The sequence below is a fragment of the Pleurodeles waltl genome, chromosome 5 (assembly GCF_031143425.1).
Source record: "Pleurodeles waltl isolate 20211129_DDA chromosome 5, aPleWal1.hap1.20221129, whole genome shotgun sequence".
In the NCBI taxonomy this organism is placed as follows: domain Eukaryota; kingdom Metazoa; phylum Chordata; class Amphibia; order Caudata; family Salamandridae; genus Pleurodeles; species Pleurodeles waltl.
In genome coordinates this window covers 693,109,862-693,125,462 of record NC_090444.1, presented here as the reverse complement: position 1 = coordinate 693,125,462, position 15,601 = coordinate 693,109,862, and positions in this window count along the sequence as shown.

Genomic DNA, 15,601 nt, shown 5'->3' with positions numbered 1-15,601 from the left:
GAAGGATCGATCAAACCCCGGGTCGATGACACTATTGAAGTCCCCCCTATGAGCCACAGTAGATCATTCCAACGGGAGAGTATGCTAAACAACATGTTAAGGAAGGGAGTTTTTTCCCTGTTCGGTGAATAAATAGACCCCAAAAGGAGAAGGCTGCCATCTAAATGCCCACATACAAACATGTAATGGCCTTGAATGTCGACAACCTGCTTGTCGGCCACATAGGGGGTGTTCGTCTTGATCCTTTTGAAAGCACCTCTAGCATATGATGAGAAGTTAGTTGCAAATAGCTGTCCTCGCCAAAGCTGCTGAAGCCTTGTGGCCTGTGGAAGTGTGAGGTGCATTTCCTGCAAGAGCACAATTTGGGCGGAATGTCTTTTGAGGTATGAGTATATGGAGCATCTACGCACAAGTGGGTGTATACCGCTCACATTCCACGTGATGATGTTAGTTGGGGCCATTGGTGGTCAGCGGGGGTTCAATGCTGCATCTGTTCTTAAAGCAGCCCTGGGGGCACCCTCCGATCAGCAGCCAGTCCGTGGGGGGGAAGCAAGATGCCAGGCTCTGTCCGGCAACAAACAAATGTGGCTGAAAACAAAAATGTGCCTCCTGAACACGTAATAAGAATACCACAAGGGCAGAGGCACAACCGGGATCTGCTCAAACTGCCGGACTCTACAGTCCGGCCCAAATAGAGATAAGGAAGAACGTACCTACAGGTGGGGTTGTCGTGGGCGTTCAACAGCAGAAGCCCTGGATACTACAAGTGTGCAGGCAAAGACAGGATATTTGGCATAGCATGGTTCGCAACAGTACAATTAAATTTGTACAATATTTTAGCGATCAGGTTGATCGGTTGGAAATGAGAGGAAACAAGAGGGGGAACAGGAGCATGTGAGGGGTTAGGTAAGAAAAGGTAGGGAAGGAGAGAAGAGCTGGGGTGACATTTATCAAAGTACTTGACAATTTTAGGCAATTAACATTTACACATAAGTCTTATTGTTCGCGACAACAGCAAGCAATAACAGTGTGAGCATGCAGGTGGGAATCCAGGACAGCTTTCAACTCATATTATTTTATCTGCTGTCTGCGGTGTCACGTCAGGTGGGACCACAGAGTTTGCTTACGTGTTGCCACCACTTAGAGAATCATCCTCACTGCCATTGCTCTCAGGACCCCCCCCCCCCAGGTCCGAGACATGAGTTGCCTCTCTGATAGCCGCCGCAGTTTGGAAGTTGCGACGTCTGTCTTGTATAATCTGACACAAATGAGGAGAGTGCTCCGACCGCAAGGCGGTATTCCTATGGTGTTCTCTACCTTAACGATGGCCATGCTGTGACCCCTACATTCCTCTCTGAGCCCCCGGTGATACCTGTTAGTGTGCTAGGCCTGTCAACTCCAACGACTTCCAAGCGGCTTCAGGAGTATCAAAGAACCGCATTTTTCCCTGGGCCACAACTCGTAGTCTTGCAGGAAAAAGGAGGGAGTACTTCAGGTTGAGGTTTCGTAACTGACGCTTCACAGATAGGAAGGAGCTCCTCTGCTTCTGTACGGCAATGGTGTGGTCGGGAAATGACTTTGCCATTGTTTACTTGGATGTCCGGCAGCGCCTGTACATTATGCAAGATAGAGTCCCTGTCTACATAGTGAAGCAAGTGGATCAGGAGAGCTCTTGAGTTCGACCCCGGCAGCAGGAGCCCCGCCAGCACCTAATGAGCTTGCTCAATAGAGAAGAATGGCGTGAGCTCACGTTTCTACAGCTCTATATAGGAGAAAGCATCACTGTCCGCAAACCCTCTGGGATGCTAACCACATGAATGTTATTTACCCTGGAGTGCCCCTCGGTGTCTTCCACTTTACGGTCCAAAGCAGCAACCCAATCAAGTAATGTCTGTAAGGAGGTTTCCACCTGCTGAGTCTTAGGAGTGAGGTCATGCAGGGTGTGTTCCAGAGAGCGGGTCTTGTCTGCCAGCTTACGATGGTCCGTGTGAAGCAAGGTGAGGTTGCTGACCACGTTGTCAATCTTGTGTTTCAAGGATGTTCTAGTTTGGCCCAGGGTTGCACCAAGGCGCTCCACCACTACCAGCTTTCGATGTCATATGTTATTGGGCAGCAACAGCTGACTACCAGTTCCTAAGGCACTGTCTGACCATGGCCATAGACCTGTTGAGTGCTGTAGGGAGCCCAGAGGCAATGGGAGAGGGGGGTCTGTTACCAAGGAGCACACTCTGATGGAAGGGCAACATTTGCCTTGCAGGTCCAAGGAAGGAGGGCTATCCCATAGGCACCAAGCAGCCTCCAAGGAGGTGCAGCTGTACGGGTGGCCCTTTGTGGCTGTCCGTAGCTTTGAGTGTGGCAGTCCAGAGAATTGCATTTCAATTTACGCCTTATGGGCCTGGTGACATATGCTCCGTGGTTCCCAGCACATTGTGCTGTATGCTCCATGTGGCTGCCTCGGTTAGTAGAACATCGGGGGCAGGCACGGGATCCACCATGGGACCCCTTATCCTCAAAGTCCAGGCAGAACGGTGGTCCCCAACCGGGGGGAGGCCAGCTCGCCACAGATAAGTCAGGCATCCTCAGGCCCCAGGAGCGCCAAAACAGACACGCCGAGGCAGGCGCAGGGCGCCCCTCCTCCAAAAAAGGTTAAGGGCACCCCCACCAGTCCAAACTGCAGTGGCCTGGTCAGCCCGAAGACCACCAGGCTCCTCACTCCATTCGAGTCCCGAGGTGGAGGGATAAAGCGACGGCCCGCACTAGAGTCCAAGTGGGCCCGCCGGCGCAGCCCGCTCTACCCAGCAAGCACAGCCTTGGCCGTGCAAGAGAGCTGCTCAGCAAGTCTCTTCCCCCACGTGGCCTTGTCCAGCTGAGGGCCCACTCACTATCTCCCCTCCAGCGTCAGCGCTCCAGGCTCACTCCACCAGGCGTTTGCCTCCAGAGGTCCCAGCCTCTGCCCAGGGCTAAGCAGAGCTGCCTGTGCCTCAGCTGCTGCCGTCTCTTTTAAGCACCAGCAGGCCAGGCCATGCGTGCCAGCAGCACGGAAGTCTCCTTCGCTGTGGTTCCCTGTCCTCCACTCATGTTGCAGGCCCCGCAGGGATTCCTGAGTTTAGCCCCAACAATCCACTCTCCTGCAGCACCCAATGTAGTGCAAGTGGATAAGTGCAGGATAATCAGGGCTTCGTGACGGAGTCCATTAGAGTTCGTCCACCATCTTGGCTCTCCAAGCCATACCCCACCAGTTGCACCTCATTTATGGCACTCCATGTGAGTTGCTTTTTTGGACACTATAGCTTTCTCATTAAGTGTAATTGCCCTTGGACATACTCAGGCCCAGTTCCAGCAGGTAGGCCGGGGGGGGGGAGGGGGCGGCAGGCCCACCAAAACATGAGCCTTGGCCCTCCCAGTGACGGCATGAAGGCCAATAGAAAGAAAAAGGTTCTCCGACCGTTATTTTTCATTTTTCTGCCTGTTCCAGGAGTTGCATGATTGGGCCAGTGCTCTATCTTGCAGAGACCCCTATCACACATCTGCATTTAGAAGGTGGGCTTTGTCCCCACCCACTAGTGCAGGTACAATAGGGGCATGGCGAGGGGGAACAAATCATGTCCTTTGGCCCCCAAGTAACATTTTCCTGATGTCCTGCTGCTGCATGGACAGTGGGGTAACAAAGGCCTGCAGCTCCCGCGGTCCCAGGGGAGCCTCCAAGCTCCAGGGGGCCTCCTCAGCACAGTACACTTTGCATGGGTGGCCCCCCCTGACTGGGTCCGGGAGGACAGTGCCCCCTCCAGGTACTTTGCAGGGGGGGGGCCCTCAAGTTTCGTTATGCCACTGTGTGTGTATCTTGCCTTTTACATTCAGCATAGAAAAAAAGTTTATCCTAACACAGGGTCACCTTTCTTGTCCCCTGCAGCTGCTGCTTTATCAGAGCGCGCTGCCAGGCAGAGTTCGACACCAACTCCAAAGCAGGTAAGAGAATGTTGCGGGAGTGTGTGGCTATTTGGTCACATTTTTAGAATCTGTTAAAAATGTCAAGATAACTGGTGATTAATGATCTTGCTGGAGAGCAATCGGAGGTTTGTCTGTTGGCAGTTTTGACATGCAGATAAACTGTGTTATGTGTGGTTAGCTCAGTGGGTTACTGCGTTTGTCACAGAGATACTTTTGTTACTTGCAGTTCATAAGTTACAATCCTAACATAGGACAGTGACCTATTAACTGTCATCAAGATGCTGCATACAACCTTAATGGTATAGTTAGAACTGTAATGTTTTTCCCCAGCCTTTCATTATCCTAAAGTTGCTAAAGAGTTCTTTCTGGCAGATATACATTTTTATTAGTAGAGTCAACTCCAACCAATGGGGAATGCTTTAAATCCTACGTTTGTACTTCTCTAGACCAAACCCTCTTAAACTATGCTGCCCACCAGTATGGATGACGTGATTCCTACACCTTGTAATTCTCATTGTCGTATGTGATTTTTCGTATAGACTGATTTACATACTTTTATGATTCATTGTCTCTGTATATTTCCTGGTGCAAAGTACTGTGACGCCCTTCACTGATAGTGCTATACAGCAAATGAAATGCATATGAGAGAGGGGCTACGGAGAGATGAAGAGCACTGTTGCATTGTGGTGGTAATGGTATCTGTGGAGCAAGAGGTCATTGGTGGGATGCCAAAAAAAGATTTTTGCGCCACAGCTAACGCTGGCCCTGGCATGGCCTTTCTGTTTTTGTTTCTTCAGTTAGCAGTCAGGTCATTAGGGCAACTGTTGAACATATTTTAAAGTGCATAGTAATTATGTCTACAAAGTCCAAAGGTGATTTTACTAATGTTTTTTTTACCAGGCATAATGAAAGTGGAGGCGGATGGTGGCTGATATAGGGTTGGGACGCAAGGTCAGCTGTGAGATAAGGTGCACAGGAGAGGTATGGTGGAAAAGTGGATAATCAGACCTGGAAGGGAGTGCTATGCACAGTCTGGGATCAGGTGGAGGTAATAATGAAGAGGGATTTTCTCTGAAGGCTGGCACAGAGGGAGCCCGAGGAATGTCACTTGCATGATACTCCCACCTCAGAAGTCTCCTCTTCCATTCAAAGGGACATTAAATGAAAAACACTTTTTGAGAGTGTTAAGATTTAGAAAGAGACTTGAAAAAGAAAGTATTTTACCAGGACTTTCAATGCTAGAGAGATAAAGAAGGGACTTGAAGCAGGCCTGGCTAGACATATGGGACCAGCTCTAGAAGTGAGTGAGACAACAAATTAAGGGCCGAGACAGTTGAGCCAAATGTTTGGCTTGATTCAAAGAACCGGGCAACAAGCCGAGCCCTGAAAACATCTGCAGTGTAAATTGTACAACATACCTCACATGAAATCTCTTCAACATAGAAAAGAAAAGTTATTTTCTTTAACATGCAGGAGTGATTCACAATAGTACATCAGATTATATCCCTGCATTGAAAGGCATTTATTAGAAGTGATAGTTTTTTAAGTCAGCAGAAACATTCATGCCCACCCGCTCGAAGCTTCTAGTGAAGACCTTGAGCTGAACCAGAGCCAGGCGTTTGGCTAAAGCCTTCAGTGGGTTTCCCACCTCTATCCAGCTCTACTAGAAGGTGGACCTGGGACTTTAGAAGCAGGCCTCTATTGTCCCCAGTCCCTCTGAGTCCCCCCACGCCATTTTGTGGGGAAATGCCCAAAGAGGTAAATCACCAGTCAGTCCCTGCTACCACATACAGGAGTACAGTTTCTTCTTTTCATATGTCTTTCATTTCACTCTTCCAGCCTGCTTTCTCTCACACAGCCAGTAGAGTAGCCACTGTATTGTAGGTGTAGTGCAGGAAGGAAATGAACCCTTTTGGGGATTCCAAATTGAATGTTCTTATTTTAAATGAAGAAAGAGCAGGGCCTGTTCTGTATATCCAGATACTTTAATGATACCAAGGCTATCCATGGCTGCAATTTTGTACTGCTTATTGAGGAATTTGCTAGTGTTTAATACCAATCACACTCTTCCGAATTTATTTTTAAAACTTTTTAATCATTGTACGGGCCAGTGCTTGATTTGTAAATAAAAACGTGCCGGTGCTCATAGTCCGCCTCTTAAACAGGCGGCTACTGCAATTAAATGTAAGAACACTGAGGGCTATATTTATACTTTTTGACGCAAAACTGCGCTAACGCAGTTTTGCGTCAAAAAAATTAGTGCCGGCTAACGCCATTCTGAAGCGCCATGCGGGCGCCGTATTTATTGAATGACGTTAGCCGGCGTTAGCCGCCGGCGTTAGCCGCCGGCGCTGCCTGGTGTGCGTGAAAAAAAATGACGTACACCAGGCAGCACCGGCGTAGGGGAATATGGAGCTTGGGCACCAAAAAATGGGGCAAGTCAGTCTGAGGCAAATTTTTCGCCTCAACCCGATTTGCGCCATTTTTTTCGACTCCCAACCCCCATTGAAATGACTCCTGTCTTAGCAAAGACAGGAGTCATGCCCCCTTGCCCAATGGCCATGCCCAGGGGACTTCTGTCCCCTGGGCATGGTCATTGGGCATAGTGGCATGTAGGGGGGCACAAATCAGGCCCCCCTATGCCACACAAAAAAAAAAAAAAAAAATACTTACCGGAACTTACCTTAATGTCCCTGGGATGGGTCCCTCCAGCCTTTGGCGTCCTCCTGGGGTGGGCAAGGGTGACAGGGGGGATCCCTGGGGGCATGGGAGGGCACCTCTGGGCTCCTTCCGAGCCCACAGGTCCCTTAACGCCTGCACTGACCAGGCGCTAAAAAACGGCGCAAAAGCGGCTGGACGTCATTTTTTTTGACCCGCCCACTCCCAGGCGTGAATTTTGCCCGGGAGTGTAAATACGGCGCACATGCCTCAGAGTCAATTTTTTAGACGGGAACGCCTACCTTGCATATCATTAACGCAAAGTAGGTGTCCACGCTAAAAAATGACGCAAACTCCATGGACTTTGGCGCTAGACGCGTCTAACGCCAAAGTATAAATATGGCGTTAGTTTTGCGTTGGAATTGCGTAAAAGAAAACGACGCAATTCCGGCGCAAACAGAGTATATATATGACCCTGAAGCTATCTTGGGCCTCTTCAATCCATTTAAAGCCACTCCCTGCTACTTCAGCTCACTTTTGCAGCTTTCTGCTTTCTCCCATTGTGATGATTTTTCGTTTTTCTCTTCCTCCGTCTTTCCCGTATGTGTCTTTTGCTCGCAGCAAATGCTTGGGGCAGAAGAATAAGTGCCCGCCCTCAAACATAAGTACCGGTGCTCCGCACCGGAAACATCAAGCACAAATTATGTACTGGTACAGGCACTATCATGAATTTTCTGTAACTTTTTAAAATTCTGTGTCACCTGTGGGATTTTGCCCTGATATTTCAGTAACATTTTTAACTAATCAATGTCTTTGTGGTTTTGAAATATTTTGATAGTTGCTTCTAAGCCTAGCTTAGGCATCATGGACAAATTTGTCATTCGAAGAGGTTCTTTAGACCCAAACCGCAATCCCTTGTGTTATAATCTATGTCCAGTACCAGCACACCCCATGAAAGTTGATAAAGAAAGAAAAATATATCCAAATACCCAAATCATGGTACTGTTGAGAATAAAGACATTGTTGACATTGAAAAACATCAAGGCCATCTAATCAGCAATGCTACTGATCTGAATAGGGATAAACCATCCCAACCATTTCTTAAGTCGTATCCACAAAGTGGATTTGGCGATCGTGAGAGGGCATTCAGCTCAGACTGGTACAGAACTTGACCATGGCTGGAATAAGCTGTTAGTTTAGATATTTGCATTTGTTTCCCATGTTGCGTGATTACTAATGGGAAAAATGATTAGGATACCGTTTTTTCTGTAACTGGTTTCCATAACTGGAAAAATGCGCTAGCAGCTAGTACAGGTTTTGCTAAACATGTGGCCAGTCAAACGCACACATACGCTGTACCATTTTTAGGAGAGGCCTATAGGAGAGCGGAAAGAGGAGATACAATTGCCTTTTTATTAGATACAAAATTAATAGAAAATAATCAATACTACGTAAACAGCATTGGAGAAGTCATTCCATTTCTAGTTATAGATTAACTCCCCCTGCGTGATAACACAGAAGATGTTTTGGATTCAACAAATGGACTATTTCTAAAGCTTTTCCAATACACTTTGATAAAAGATAAAGGGCCATATTTATACTTTTTGACGCAAAACTGCGCTAATGCAGTTTTGCGCCCAAAAAATTAGCGCCGGCTAACGCCATTCTGAAGCGCCATGCGGGCGCCGTATTTATTCAATGACGTTAGCCGGCGTTAGCCGCCGGCGCTGTCTGGTGTGCGTTAAAAAAAACGACGTACACCAGGCAGCGCCGGCATAGGGGGAAAATGGAGTATGGGCGTCCACAAATGGTGCAAGTCAGGCTGAGGCAAAAAAATCGCCTCAACCCGATTTGCGCCATTTTTTTACGACGCCCAACCCCCATTGAAATGACTCCTGTCTTAGCAAAGACAGGAGTCATGCCCCCTTGCCCAATGGCCATGCCCAGGGGACTTCTGTCCCCTGGGCATGGTCATTGGGCATAGTGGCATGTAGGGGGGCACAAATCAGGCCCCCCTATGCCACAATTTAAAAAAAAAAAAAATACTTACCTGAACTTACCTTAATGTCCCTGGGGTGGGTCCCTCCATCCGTGGGTGTCCTCCTGGGGTGGGCAAGGGTGGCAGGGGGTGTCCCTGGGGGCAGGGGAGGGCACCTCTGGGCTCATTCTGAGCCCACAGGTCCCTTAACGCCTGCCCTGACCCAGGCGTTAAAATCCGGCGCTAATGCAGGTTTTTTAGACCCGCCCACTCCCGGGCGTCATTTTTGCCCGGGAGTATAAATACGACGCATATGCATCTGAGTCATTTTTTAAGACGGGAACGCCTACCTTGCATATCATTAACGCAAGGAAGGTGTTCACGCAAAAAAATGACGCTAACTCCATGAACTTTGGCGCTAGACGCGTCTAACGCCAAAGTATAAATATGGAGTTAGTTTTGCGTCGAATTTGCGTCGAAAAAAACGACGCAAATTCGGCGCAAACGGAGTATAAATATGCCCCAAAATGTTAGCCAAAATTATACACTCTATACTCCTAAATGCAAATTATACATCTAAATATACTCCTTTCTTCTTTTTCAGATGTGTTGCTGTTTTTCAAAAATGTTTATCTATGAAAGTACATCGCAAAAGAATGACAAGAAAATAAAAAATTATAAAGTTCATATTGCAGCGAGAAATAAGTGTTGGACAAATTGCAACGAGTAAATAGCCAGCCTTTCAAGTGCAATGATGTGAAGGCTTTCGTGCGGTAATAGTGGCCTCCTTAATCTTGGACTACTATTACAATATGCCTGGTATTCAAGTACTTGTGTTGAAGACTGCCTGCTGGAATTTGAGGGTTTGCACTTAGATACAGACATTGCCCTACGTGCTATGTATGCTCACAGAATCTGTTGTATGTTGGTGACAGAGTCCAAGTCTATATGAAGTAATCTACGTCTTGTAGGCTACCGCCAGAAGCGACAATTTGGGCCCGCAGTGACCCACCTGAATGGAATCTTGGTCCACCTGAATGCACTCTTGGCCCACCCAAATAAAAAATACTGGAGCCGGGCCTGGACATGCTACTCAGGTGATTGGAGCTGATGGAAGTAATTTTGCTGTCGATGGAAGATGCTGGGATCACGGGGCAGGGGGAAAAGCAGGGTCATGGCTACATGTGGCACAGTTCCTGCCAGGGGACTATTCTCAGGCCTCCCCTTTGGCGGAGGGATTATATTTTTCTTTGTATCCTCTTCGTGCTATGACACTTTTTAGCACCCGGCTTTAGATAGCATTAGGTGTCTACTTCAAGTGTTGGGATAAATCAATTTTATTAAGTTCTGGGTGAAACTTTTTTGGGTGAGATGGCAGCTACTGTAGTTCCTCTAGTCATTTTCTTTTTCACAGTTTAAATTTTATGGAATAATGGCACCACCCCGTGGTTTTGGTGGGCATGACATAATACATTTCTTTTACACTCCTTTGACTTCAAAACAATACAAGCCACATATATTGATATTGCTAGTTCTTGTTTTGCCTTTACTATGGAGGTGGACATTTGTCCCCATGTCTGCATGGCTACTGGTACTTCGATTTCCATGGCAATTTTGCCATGGATCCTTTCTTTCAACAACAACTTAACGCTTGGTCTCGAAGCCATGAGGTGAAACCTAACAACAGTGCCTGTTCTCGCGAGGGTGAATCCTAGGCTTACAATTGTTAGGTAAAGAGGTTTACCTGGATGAATATCAAAAAGAACACCTTCCTAAAATACGTCAGTTGTATTTCAGTTGCCCACACACTGTTACCGTAAGCTGCATGCCAATATTTGGTATCTTCCAGTTGCATTTAAAAAAAGTTGATGAGGGCAAAGAGACTTGTCAGGGAAAGTGGCAGGCATGGCAAAGGTTCTAGCTGATAGTCATTGCCATGAAAGTATACATGCCCCTTGCATGCAATTCTGAACTGTAAATTCTATAGTGCCCAGTGTTAAAAAGAACAAGAGTATGACTAGAAAGGTGAATCAAGTCTGTTCACAGAGCTCAGTTTATACTGTATCAGCTGCAGCGATTAGAATCAAATATTACTCAGTTTAGTTAAAAAAAAAAAGATTTTGTGGTGTACTCTGTATAAATCAGAGACATCTTTAGGGCGGTGCAACCAGTGCAGCAGCACCTGGTGCTGTGCTAAGGGGGGCACTGTGTTTAGCATTAATTGATGTGTTTAAAAGCACCTGCTGTAGAGTCCCTACCGTGTTCCTGTGTCCAACAGTTTTCAGGCAAGAGTAAAAATGTCGGTATATCTCTGGTAATTAATGTGCTGCTGGAGAGACATTGGGTTTTGACTAGTGGCGGTTTTGACTCATCACAAAGTACTACAGAGGGTTAATATGCCTGCTGCAAAGAACGTGTACCATGCGGACCACAGAACTTTATTTTATGTGGGTATCTCAGTGGGTTTTTGCTTTCGTCCGAGATCGTTTTGTTACTTGTGCAGTTCATAAACTACTGTCTTAATACAGCACAGTAACCTATAAACTGTCATCAAATAGCTGCATGCAAACTGCATGGTATAGGTTAGACTAGTATGTGTTTCCCCCAGTCTTTCATTACCCTACTGTTGCTAAAAAGGTTTTGTTTGGATAGCAATACAATCTCAAGACTAAAGCCAACCCACAACCACTGTGGTGCATTTTAAATCCTGAATTTGTATTTCTCCAGACTAAATACTTAGGGGCAGATTTAAGGAAAGTGGTGCTGCACCAAGTGCAACACCACTTTCCTTGCGCCCCTTAGCGCTCCCCTACCGCCACCATGTGTGCGCCGTATATTAAAATACGGCGCACCATGGCACAGAGTAGGGTGCAATAGCATAATTTTTTTTACACTATTGATGTACTCCGCAGGAGTTGCGCCAACATTTTGGAGCTACTCCTGCAGAGCGCATAGGGGCCCATTATAAACAATGGTATGCCCCCTTTAAATACCTGCTCTGAGCAGGCGTTAAAAGTGCTAAAAGAAATGGTTTGATTTCCTTGTGCCATTTTTTCACCCCCCCCCCAATAGGGGAATGCCCCCCTTGCATACATTATTCCTGGTGCAGGCATAATGTGGCACAAAGGTTTACAAAGTGGAGCAATGCATGCATTGCGCCACTTTGTGAATATGGCACAGGGAAAATGTCACTTTAGCACGCCTTAGCATCAAAAAAATGTTGATATGGTGGCGCCAGGGTGGCACTAGAGGCGCTTAAATATGCCCCATAAAATTTACTATGGATTACATGTGATTCCCACACCTTGTATGTAACATTTCCTATAGACTGATTTACACATGTATGATTTATTGTCTCAGTTTAATGCTTGAGATGTAAGTGTTCTGACACCCTAAACCGGTACGAGGAGCACTATAAAACAAAAGAAGGTGAAGAGGTGTGGCACGCTGCATGATGGATGACTGTGTGAGATTGCTCACATGGAATGTTCGGGGGTTGAACTCATTTGTGAAACGAAATGGAACCCACGTCTAACTTAGAAGGGTGCGGGTGCACATTGCCCTCCTGCAGGAGAAGTATTTACTGGAGGCGGAGGCCCAGAAATGTCACAAAAAATGGAGGGGAGAGCTCTACTTTTCCACCTACCTCTCCTATGCCAGACGGGTATCCGTATGGGTTGTCCTGGGAGTCCTATTTTAGCTGTGGGACCTAGTTGCAGACATGGCAGAATGTTATGTGCTCATTCATGGTTAGCTCAATGGTCAAGAGCTCTGTATTCTTAACATATATGCACCTAACACAGATGATGGTGAGTTCTACGGGACCCTGGAGTCTGATTTATTGGCCTGTTTTGGGAATCCCATAATTTGAGCAGGGGATTTTAATTGCGTAATGAATGGCCAGCTGGACCGGCGTCCACATCAGATGGGTACGAAGCCCCATATGTTAGCTAGCTTATAAGAAACCATGGCCCTAATTATAACTTTGATGGTAATAACCCCCTACCTCCACGGTGACGGCCTCCAACATACCAATGCGGCGGCGACCATCCTCCCGCCAGATTAGGAGCACTGCCTGACTTCTGCCACAATAAGGGCGGAAATCCGGCAGTGTTCATACTGGCGGACAGTGGTGACCTGGCTCTACTAACACCAGCAACACCCTGCCAGTAGAATCCCCCCAGCCGTATTTTGAGCAGAAATACAGCCTGACGGTGTTCTGCTGGAGGAGCGCTGGTGGTAGCAGTGCCCCTTCCCGTTCCCTGCCGGACGACCTTCTCGCCGGACAAGTTAAGTCGGGCGTCCGACAGGGAAGGGGTTGGGAGGGTGGGGGGTGTTGTGTGTGTGTGTGTGTGTGAGTGCATGTGTGAATGCGTCCATAGACTGGGGGGCCTCGGTCTGCCGGATCCCATGCTCTACTCCTTGGTGTGTTTGCTGCAATATGCCGCTCTGTGGTGCGAGGAGGGCATTAACTGGTAAAAGAAACTCCTATCAGGCTCAGTTGCCAGTGACGAGCTCCCTAAGGTACTCATGAGTGGGATCGCTCTTCCGGCAGGGACTCCCTTTGTGGTCATACGGGTAGCCCAAGCATGGGAGTGGGCTGATCAGCAGGTATTACACGAGGCGCCCTATGCCCAGAATTCTCAAATTTTACAAACCAACTAATGAGAGACTATTTAGTCACCAGATGCTTTAACAAGAAAATACAAGGAAGACTTTTGATGTGCAAGGATCCTTCTTTGGATGAAGCAACTGATATTGCGAACAGCATTCAAGATTTTAAAGAATTTGCTAAGGTTCCGAATAATTCTTCAGGAGACACAGTGTGTACATTTAAAAATATGAAATCAAATCCTGAAAAGGATGCTATGTATAAAAAGACCAACAGTTTTGAGAGCATGTGTTTTAGATGTGGTTAAAAGAATCACATTGTTTCTTTTAAATTGTGTCCAGTAAAAAGGGGTCTGTCATTCTTCTAAAGCCACTTTAAAAGTTAACATAGTAGCTGATTTGCAAGAAGACCAAGGGTTACATGACAAAATGAATAATTTTGTATTGTGTGGGAATGTATATGAGACAGACGTAGTATTGGCTAAAGATCCTATTGAAAATTTCTGTGTGGGGGGATTATGGTTCCTTTAATGATAGACTCCCGGTCTAAGGTCAGCATTATTTCATGGTCCACAAATGATAAGAATATTGGGTGGAACAATGGTTCCAAGATTGATCTTGAAGTTTTTTTAAAAACTTCTTTTGTGTTCAGAAATAGGATAGTACATGGGAATGTGTATGTATCTGTGGATGAACCTGATATCCTGGGAAGGCACCACCATGGATGTTTGGAGATTATATTGAAACTTGTTCCCATCAAGTTTTATGAGTGGGGGAAATTGAGAATGTTACTTATGTGGATGAACTATCCAACTTTTGTCCTCATTTTCTGGGGTTTTCAAAGTGGAGTTGGGGTAGTAAAAAGTTTTGAACGTCATCAAAGAGAAGGAAGCTTATCAACCAGTCAAATACTAACTGCAATCTATTCCTTTAAGTGTACTTGGTGAGTAAACAGACCTTTAGCAGAAAATGTGTATGCAAGGTGTAATAGAACCTGTTGAGCCTTCTTTGTGCCTTTCTCCCATTTTGGGGGGGTGCAAGAGAAAAAAAGAGTTGAGGAGGTGTATCAATTTATGTTGCTTCAATAAGGCAATTTGGGTTGATGGCCATCCCCTGCAGATGATATGGTCACTACTTTGATTGGGGTCAAAGTTTTTTCCAAACTGGATTTGTGATCAGTTTATCATCAGGTGATAGTTGCTGAGGAATCACAGCACCTGACTGCTTTTGTTACCCCTGATGATATGTCCCACTTTTGTAGGATGCCGTTTGGTCTTGCTTCGGTGGTCTGATTTTGCATGGTTTCACAAGTGTCTTGCTGTTGCAAGATAATGGCCCTCATTTCAACCCTGGCGGTCTGTGATAAAGTGGCGGTAATACCGCTAACAGGACGGCGGTCAAAAAAATGGAATTACAACCATGGCGGAAACCGCCAACACAGACAGCCACTTTAACACACAAACCGTCATGGCAGTAGAAACAAACACCGTGGCGGTAACCGCCAACAGACAGGCGGAAGACAATGTACTTCCCACACTATTACAAGGCACCAATCCGCCAGCCTTTCCGGGGAGGTACCAATGCCATCAAAAGCACAGCGGAAACAGTCTTTGGAAGACAAACGACTCACCTCTCGACACCCAACGAGGAACCAGGACGCCATGGAGCCCGAACCACAGGTGTTACCAGGAGTACGAACGGCTGCGGCGATGACCACGGTGAGTACTGCACCTAGCACACAGGGGAGGGGAGGAGGGAAAAGAGAGTGACACACACACGGAACACCCCCACCCACAAAACACACACACATATTTAGTCACATCACAGATACACCCCGTCACCCCCTCGGAAGAACGCAAGGACCAAACAGTTTAACTAGTGTAATATTCGAACAAACAGATAGCCCAAGAGAACAGTAAAAAATCAGTATATACAAATATTTACAGCAAGTACAAAAGTCCGTGAACTGTCCCATGAAATGTCTGTGGACCAGTGGTCCCAAAAAAGCATGGGCGAAGCCCACACATGACACCTGCCTCAAAATGGAGAGAACACTGCAGGGGCATCAGGTCTAAAAAAAAACAGGCACCTCAGGGGGAAGGGGAGGGGGGGCACCTCAGCCGAATGATGGGACGACGTCACTGCTCCTCGAGGGGGCTCCATGCCCACTGCTTGCTCCTGGGGAGTGCAAAGCCACAGTCTCTCAAGTGGGTGGTGTGCCCACTGCTTGGTCCTGGGGAGTGTGAAGCCACAGTCTCTCAAGTGGGAGGTTTGCCCATTGCTTGGTCCTGGGGAGTGCAAGGCTACAGTCTCTGAAGTGGGTGGTTTGCCCACTGCTTGGTCCTGGGGAGTGCAAAGCCACAGTCTCTCAAGTGGGTGGTTTGTCCATTGCTTGGTCCTGGGGAG